Source organism: Salmo salar, chromosome ssa25, assembly GCF_905237065.1.
Source record: "Salmo salar chromosome ssa25, Ssal_v3.1, whole genome shotgun sequence".
NCBI classification, from domain to species: domain Eukaryota; kingdom Metazoa; phylum Chordata; class Actinopteri; order Salmoniformes; family Salmonidae; genus Salmo; species Salmo salar.
In genome coordinates, this window is record NC_059466.1 from 8952635 (window position 1) to 8960557 (window position 7923).

The 7923-nt window shown below is 43.6% G+C and overlaps 1 long non-coding RNA gene across 1 annotated transcript; it reads left to right on the forward strand.

Moving 5' to 3' along the window:
* LOC106586088 (uncharacterized) lies at nucleotides 1–4354 on the forward strand. The gene is made up of 5 exons (XR_001324124.2): nucleotides 1–1920; nucleotides 2014–2099; nucleotides 2192–2367; nucleotides 2544–2612; nucleotides 2768–4354. It is a non-coding gene; the product is annotated as an uncharacterized lncRNA (long non-coding RNA).
* Nucleotides 4355–7923: the final 3569 nt, after the last annotated feature.

The following is a 7923-nucleotide window of genomic DNA, read 5'->3' on the forward strand; positions in this document are numbered from 1 at the left end:
GTGAAATCCATAGATTAGGGCCTAATGAATTTTATTTCAATTGACTGATTTCCTCACAGGAACTGTAACTCCGTAAAATCAATGAAATTGATGGCTGGCTGGGGCTGTGTCCTACTCATGGAGCATTATGTAGATTTTTTTGCATTATAATGTCCATAATATCTGCATTAATAGTGGAATGATAGTGTTACACTATTATTATAAATAAATGATGCTTTGGGCCCTTACAAAATTGAGTTCATATTTTCAGTTTCCCCATCGGTCAACAAAAGTCTCTTGTTATCGAATTGGAAGGCTGCAGGCTCCCTCTTTGAGCAGCGTCACTCGGTGGCCCTAAAAGGGCTGAAGTCTGATGCAGAGATGGCCTGTTTTCTGCTCGACAGGTAACATTACCAAGACGTTGCGCCAGCTAGTGTTATCTGTGATGTTTGTGAATGGAATGTAGAACCAGTCAGGATATTGACATAAGCATGTGATTTTGAGCATAATGATCATCTAGAACCTACTTGTATTATGCATTGGCGGCTAGCTAACGTTTCATGTGCATTCCTCTGTTTGAGAGTGATAGAACTGTAGTGGTGCTCGGCTGTAACCTTAGCAGTTGCAATGGTGCTTGGCAGTATAGTTGCCTCGCCTTTTTGAGACTTCCAAGTGACTAACATTCTTACAGAACATTACTGAAACAATGTTAGCTAGCGAACATTATGTAGCTTGGTAGAGAGTTGACAAACAAGCTCACTTGTTAGGTTTTGTGACATACATTAGCAAGCTAGCTAGATATAATAATGGGACATGCGCAAAATAAAATGTAATTAATCAACTTCTAGTTATGAAAAGGCCCCACCATAATCCACTCCAAGGAAAGTGTTACCTCTGCCTGCTTTATCAAGCATTGGAGCACCACACTGTCATCAGATAGGTGAGAACACATGCTTAATTTCAATAGGAGAATAGATAGATACCTTTTTTCCTATTCCATTCAATGATGGCTATTGAGTAGTGCTCTTTCTTGTGTGTGCATCATTTATGGTTGGTTTTTGTGTCCCTCTGTTTGTGCCGGCCTTCTTTGAGCAGGCTATGTGGGGGTGTATCTCTCTGGTACTGTCATGTCTCTCTCTCTCCAGTATTCAAAATGTTTGCCATGGAGCACCATGGAGGCAACAGAAGGCAAAAACAGGCTACATTAACTTTTCTTTTGCTCCTTCTGTTGCCTCCATGGTGCTCCCACCTAGCTCAACCTCTCCAGGCTATTTCAGAAGCTTATCCCTCCTTTAGAAAAAGACAGTAGGTTATACTCCAAGCATATAGTATATTCATTACTGCGAAACATTTTGAATACTGGGAGACTAACTATTCCCAGTCATATTCCCGGAAGTCTCAGTCCACAGTGAAGCAGGATACTGACAGGTGACTTTTTGTTGGCCACAAACACTTTGCTTTCTGGGAATATTTACCTTTTCTAATTCATGAACATGGTTTCCAGTGGCACCCTTTCAATATTAAAGACTCGTACTGTGTGGATTCAATAAATTTGTTCTGGATGGGCTGTGATCATTGACCGTCTGCAAATGAAAGACATTGTGGTAGCTCTAGGTAAGACTTAATTGTTTGTGTGCTTACAGTACACCACAAGTATTTAACACGGATGTCCTGCTTTTTTATTTATTACTTAATGTCTCTTACAATTTCAGCTGATGGCCGCATGGACTGGCCAGGCTACTGTGCACAGTATTGCACCTCCACTACATTGGAGAATGATTCCATAGACATCTCCATAGTGAACATTGACAAGAGGGAGACCCAGAGAAACTCTGTCATCGTGGAGCGAGGCATTCATAAGGGCCATGGATCAGCTGATTATGGAGATTCCGCCAAAATAAATCTGCTCAGATTCACATGTACAGATTTCTGCTCTAATGAGTAAGTTTGGTTATGAACATGCACATCTAAAATGTTTATTTTTGCCAGATTGAATCGCTTTAGAAATATATATCATGTTTTTTTCACATTCAGTGAAAGGAAAATATAAAGACAGCTGAATACACCAGTATCTCCATATGTGGCATGGAGCCAAGAACCTGGGCAAGAAAATCTATGCAGTGAGTATGTAATGATAGATATTACAGTATATATTTTTTGGTTTTATGATGTGAAGATGTTGATCCAGTGTTGGAATTGTTATCATACCTAGACAGCACAGATTAAAGGTACATTCCGGACCTTCAATGCAAGATTTTGAGGAAGCGATTGGAATCTGGTGGCGGGGATGCCAAGGAGAAGAACCCTAAGGCCCGAAGACCCTACCCCCCCTATTCATCCACCCAACAACTGAGGAACTTGTGCAATCACAAGTGAGAAGAGGCCTAGGTAAATAAAAAACTTAAGGCAGGAATATTCAATTGAATTGCGTCAGACCTCAGATTTAGTTATAACAAAGCCTGTAGGAGATGATACCTATGAAGTCAATGAATAGTTGTCTTTTTATAAGTTCACATTATCGGTACACTTAACCTCCACATTCCTCATTCTTTCCCTCCCCCTAGGGTTGGGTGAACCTCGAGACCATGCAGGAGTACCAGAGACCACCTCCTCCAACCCTGTGAGAAACCCAGGTAATAACCCACATACATACAAACTGTTTTACACCAAGTACATTACAATAACCGAATTTGAAAGAAGCGGTTTCATTTAGTTTTTGCCCTACAGAATTCTTTGCCCCACATAGTAACAATTCAATTTTTTCTGACTTCTGTTGGAATACATCAAGATTGACAGTGAAGGCCCTGATGGACCAAGACCCCTGCTGTTGGACCTCTCTAAAGACACCTATGAAGCCTCCACTATCAAGCAACTAACAGGAGACCTCCCTGCCTTCCTCCCAGTCCCGACCCCAAAACTGAACTTTCTCCATGTACCAGGCCACACACAGAGACTGATGACAGGAACACACACATGGACAGCTTAAACTCTATGGCTGACTGGCATAGTGAAGGAATGGGATGAAATTAGGATTGATATTGATATCCTTAGGCTGTGCAGAGGGCCTACAGTGCCAGACCATTTTCTTAGGTTTACTTTGCTCTGTAAACATGGCCTTACTTTTGAGAGTATTTTACTTCATTAAAAAGGCCCACCCTCGTCACATGATCACCCATTCAATTTGCCAAGCAGCTCCTAAAAGGCTTTTTGAAAAAAGGGACATCACATGTCCCAACTTGCAAACGAATCATTGGTTTAGAAGAGAAAATAAGAGTGACAACGTGATTCTAGCCTTTTGAAACACACAGAGCAGACCATCCCCCTCCCCAAACCCCTTGCTGCACACTATTTTGATTTAGATTGTGATCGGTGGGGTACACGTGAGGTCATTTGAATGGGGTGATCATGTGGGCCTTTAGTTCAGATTAAGTCTATAGAGGTCTTTAAACAGCTAAATCCATTGATCCACCTATGCTGCTACGTCTTACCCGGACCACCTGTCAGCCATAGATCTATTAACAGATATTGTTGGCCTCTTTACCCTCTAATCCTCCCATCCCTGTGTTCTTGGGGCTCTACCTGCCTCTAGGGGTATATATTATGTCTGGGCTGGAACACCAATAATTTATTTCTTGTTAGGTGACAATTGCCACAAGGTTCTGGATCATAGGTGTTTTTGATCTGGTTATAATCAGGTTTCTGTTTTAGCCTTTTATCAGTTGACCATTTTTCTTGGTAGCTAAGCGTTATCTTGCGCTTGATCATGTTCACGTTGTATCTTAAGTCCTTAAAGCTGGAATCGGCAAGTCGTCTGCGATCCCCAGGACGCACCTCTTCCTTTGTTATTTCATTTTGAACGAAACCTAACACTTACCTCTTTCTCGCCTCTCTTTTCGGGTCGAGTTGATATAGATCCAATACTAATGATGATGCTTGTTCAGTAGAACATTAAAAAATACAACGTTCTCCCTGCAACCACAACTGTTTATCTACGACTATCTAGCAGCTGACTGCTCTGCTGTTTACATTCTAACTCTCTCACGTATGTTCATGCAGGAAGTAGTTGTGTATTATATCCCAATTGAAAACTCCTCTGGAATATCGGTACAGTCACCTAATAATTGCATGCCTCTCTCTTATTGCACTGGACATCCCATGTCTCATTGAATAGCAAGGCTTGGAGTAAGTATCATTTACCTGCATAGACCTGGCACAAGTAATTGGCATTAACTGTTGTTTTGAGGGTGACATTTGAACCGTATTATTATTATCAATGGTAACCAATTTTCAATATAGACAAACGTCTAAAATGTGTACATTTTTACCTTTGAAACTTTAATTCCGGAATAATAAACTAATGTGGAAGTATTATTTATTCAAGCACACAGTAAAATCTGACATTTTCCTATTTAAACTTTGTTGTGCTGGGAGAAAGTGCAGTGATGACACTTTTGTGTGTGAACGAGCAACCTTTAGAATCTTTGATATGACATGGTGTGCCCAGTAAGGTTTTTGATATCCTGAAGATACACCTGGCAGGTGTTTGTGTGTGGAGAATGCAAAATGAGGGAGAGGTTGTGTTCTGTTCACAGCAAGTGACATGATGCCATACTAATGTCAATAAGTGTCTGGCAAAGGACACTCTTTGGGCATAACACTAGCATGTCATCCTGCCACATGCATTTAAAATCCTAGCACCCAGGGTGGAACCCAGTGCACTCTGAATGGGGATCAGGGAAAGTGTCCCTGATTCTCCAAACACAGCAACTGGGGATGACAACTCGGTTTCCTGCACCAAGGGCACCATGCTGCCACATCAAACTGTGCGTAGGCAGCATGCCGGTACTCCCGGGCATCATCTGCAGGCTCTGTTGCATCGTGGTATGCAATGGTGCCAGAGGGGATGGCTGCCGTTTTACTGGCTACTAACCAACTTCGCTATTTAGTTAGTTTTTTCGCATCGTTGAACTTATTTTGTACATAATGTTGCTGCTACCGTGTCTTATGACTAAAAATTGCTTCTGGACATCAGAACAGCGATTACTCACCTCGAACTGGAAGGAGATGTTTTCTTTAATTAGTCTGACGCGAAGGATATACTGCTTCCCGGAGAACAGGCCCTCCCTGTCATTCGCATGAAGAAAATACAGAAATACAAGGGAAGGAGGTCTGGGTGCTTGTGAGAATTCATCGGCAAGTGAGTATTATTGGCCAACGTGCAATTATTAGAAAACAAACTGGACGATCTACGATTAAGAATATCCTACCAACGGGACATAAAAAATGTAATATCTTATGTTTCACCGAGACTTGGCTGAACGACGACACGGATTGTAAAGAGCTGGCTGGCTTCTCCGTTTTTCGGCAGGACAGAGCAGCTACATCTAGTAAGACGAGGGGCAGGGGTTTGTGTCTATTTGTCAATAACTGCTGCTGCGCGATATCTATTATTAATGAAGCCTCGAGGTATTGCTCGCCTGAGGTAGAATACCTCATATGCTGTAGACCACACTATCTACCAAGAGAATTCACATTAATATTATTCGTAGCTGTCTATTTACCACCACAAACCGATGCTGGCATTAAGACCTCACTCAACCAGCTGTATAAGGCCATAAGCAAACAAGAAAAATGCTCATCCAGAAGCGGCGCTCCTAGTGGCCGGGGACTTTAATGCAGGCAAACTTAAATCCTTTTTACCTAATTTCAACCAGCATGTCACGTGCAACCAGAGAAAAAATTATTTCAAAAACTGTAGACCACCTTTACTCCACACACAGAGAGGCATACAAAGCTCTCCCTCGCCATTCCATTTTGCAAATCTGACCATAATCCTATCCTCCTGATTCCTGCTTACAAGTAAACACTAAAGCAGGAAGTACCAGTGACTTGCTCAATACAGAAGTTGTCAGATGATGCGGATGCTGTGCTACAGCACTGTTTTGCTAGCACAGACTGGAATATGCTCCGGGATTCATCCAATGGCATTGAGGAGTATACCACCTCAGTCACTGGCTTCATCAATAAGTGCATCGACGATGTGGTCCACACAGAGACCATACGTGCATTTCCCAACCAGAAGCCATGGATTACAGGCAACATCCGCACAAAGCTAAAGGCTACAGCTTCCGTTTCAAGGAGCGGGACACTAATCTGGAAGCTTATAAGAAATCCCGCTGTGCACTCAGACGAACCATCAAACAGGCAAAGCATCAATATAGGACTAAGATTGAATCCTACTACACCGGCTCTGACACTCGTCGGGTTTGGCAGGGCTTAAACTATTACGGACTACAATGGGGAAACCCAGCTGCGAGCTGCCCGGTGACACAAGCCTACCAGATGAGCTAAATGCCTTTTATTCTCGCTTTGAGGCAAGAAACACAGAAGCATGCATGAGAGCACCAGCTGTTCCAGATGACTGTGATCACGGTCTCCGTAGCCGATGTGAGCAAGACAGGTCAACATTCACAAGGCTGCGGGACCAGATGGATTACCAGGATGTGTAGTCTGAGCATGCGCTGACCCACTGGCAAGTGTCTTCACTGACATTTTCAACCTGTCCCTGACTGAGTCTGTAATACAAACATGTTTCAAGCAGGCCACCATAGTCCCTGTGCCCAAGAACACTAAGGTAACCTGCCTAAATGACTACCAACCCATAGCACTCACATATGTAGCCGTGAAGTGCTTTGAAAGGCTGGTCATGGCTCACGTCAACACCATTATCCCAGAAACCCTAGACCTACTCCAATTTGCATACCACCTCAACAGATCCACAGATGATGCAATCTCCACATTTCCTTTCCCACCTGGACAAAAGGAACACCTATGTGAGAATGCTATTCATTGACTACAGCTCAGAGTTCAACACCATAGTGCCCTCAAAGCTCATCACTAAGCTAAGGTCCCTGGAACTAAACACCTCCCTCTGCAACTGGATCCTGGACTTCCTGACGGGCCACCCCCAGGTGGAAAGGGTAGATAACAACACATCTGCCACGCTGATCCTCAACACGGGGGCCCCTCAGAGGTGCGTGCTCATTCCCCTCCTGTATTCACTGTTCAATCATGACTGCGTGGCCAGGAACAACTCCAACACCATCATTAAGTTTGCCGACAACACATCAGTGGTAGGCCTGATCACAGACAACAATGAGACAGCCTATAGGGAAGAGGTCAAAGACCTGGCCGTGTGGTGCCAGGGTAACAAACTTTCCCTCAACGTGATCAAGACAAAGGAGATGATTGTGGACTACAGGAAAAGGAGGACCGAGCACGCCCCCATTCTCATCGACGGGGCTGTAGTGGGGCAAGTAGAGAGCTTCAAGTTCCTTGGTGTCCACATCACCAACAAATGATCATGGTCCAAACACACCAAGACAGTGATGAAGATGGAACGACAAAGCCTTTTCCTCCTCAGGAGACGGAAAAGATTTGGCCTGGGTCCTCAGATCGTCAAAAGGTTCTACAGCTGCACCATCGAGAAAATACTGACTGGTTGCATCACTGCCTGGTATGGCACCTTCTCGGCCTCCGACCGCAAGGCACTACAGAGGGTAGTGCGTACGGCCCAGTACATCACTGGGGCCAAGCTTCCTGCCATCCAGGACCTCTATACCAGAAAAAGGCACTAAAAATTGTCAGACTCCATCCAGACTCCACTCTACCCTAGTCATAGACTGTTCTTTCTGCTACTGCACGGCAAGCTGTACCGGAGCGCCAAGTCTAGGTTCAAGAGGCTTACATCTAGACGTTCCGCTAGCGGAACACCTGCTCCATTATCCAATGATGGTCGTGGCGCGAAATACAAACTCCTCTAAAATACAAAAACGTCCATTTTTCAAACATATGACTATTTCACAGCATTTTAAAGATAAGACTCTCCTTTATCTAACCACACTGTCCGATTTCAAAAAGGCTTTACAACGAAAGCAAAACATT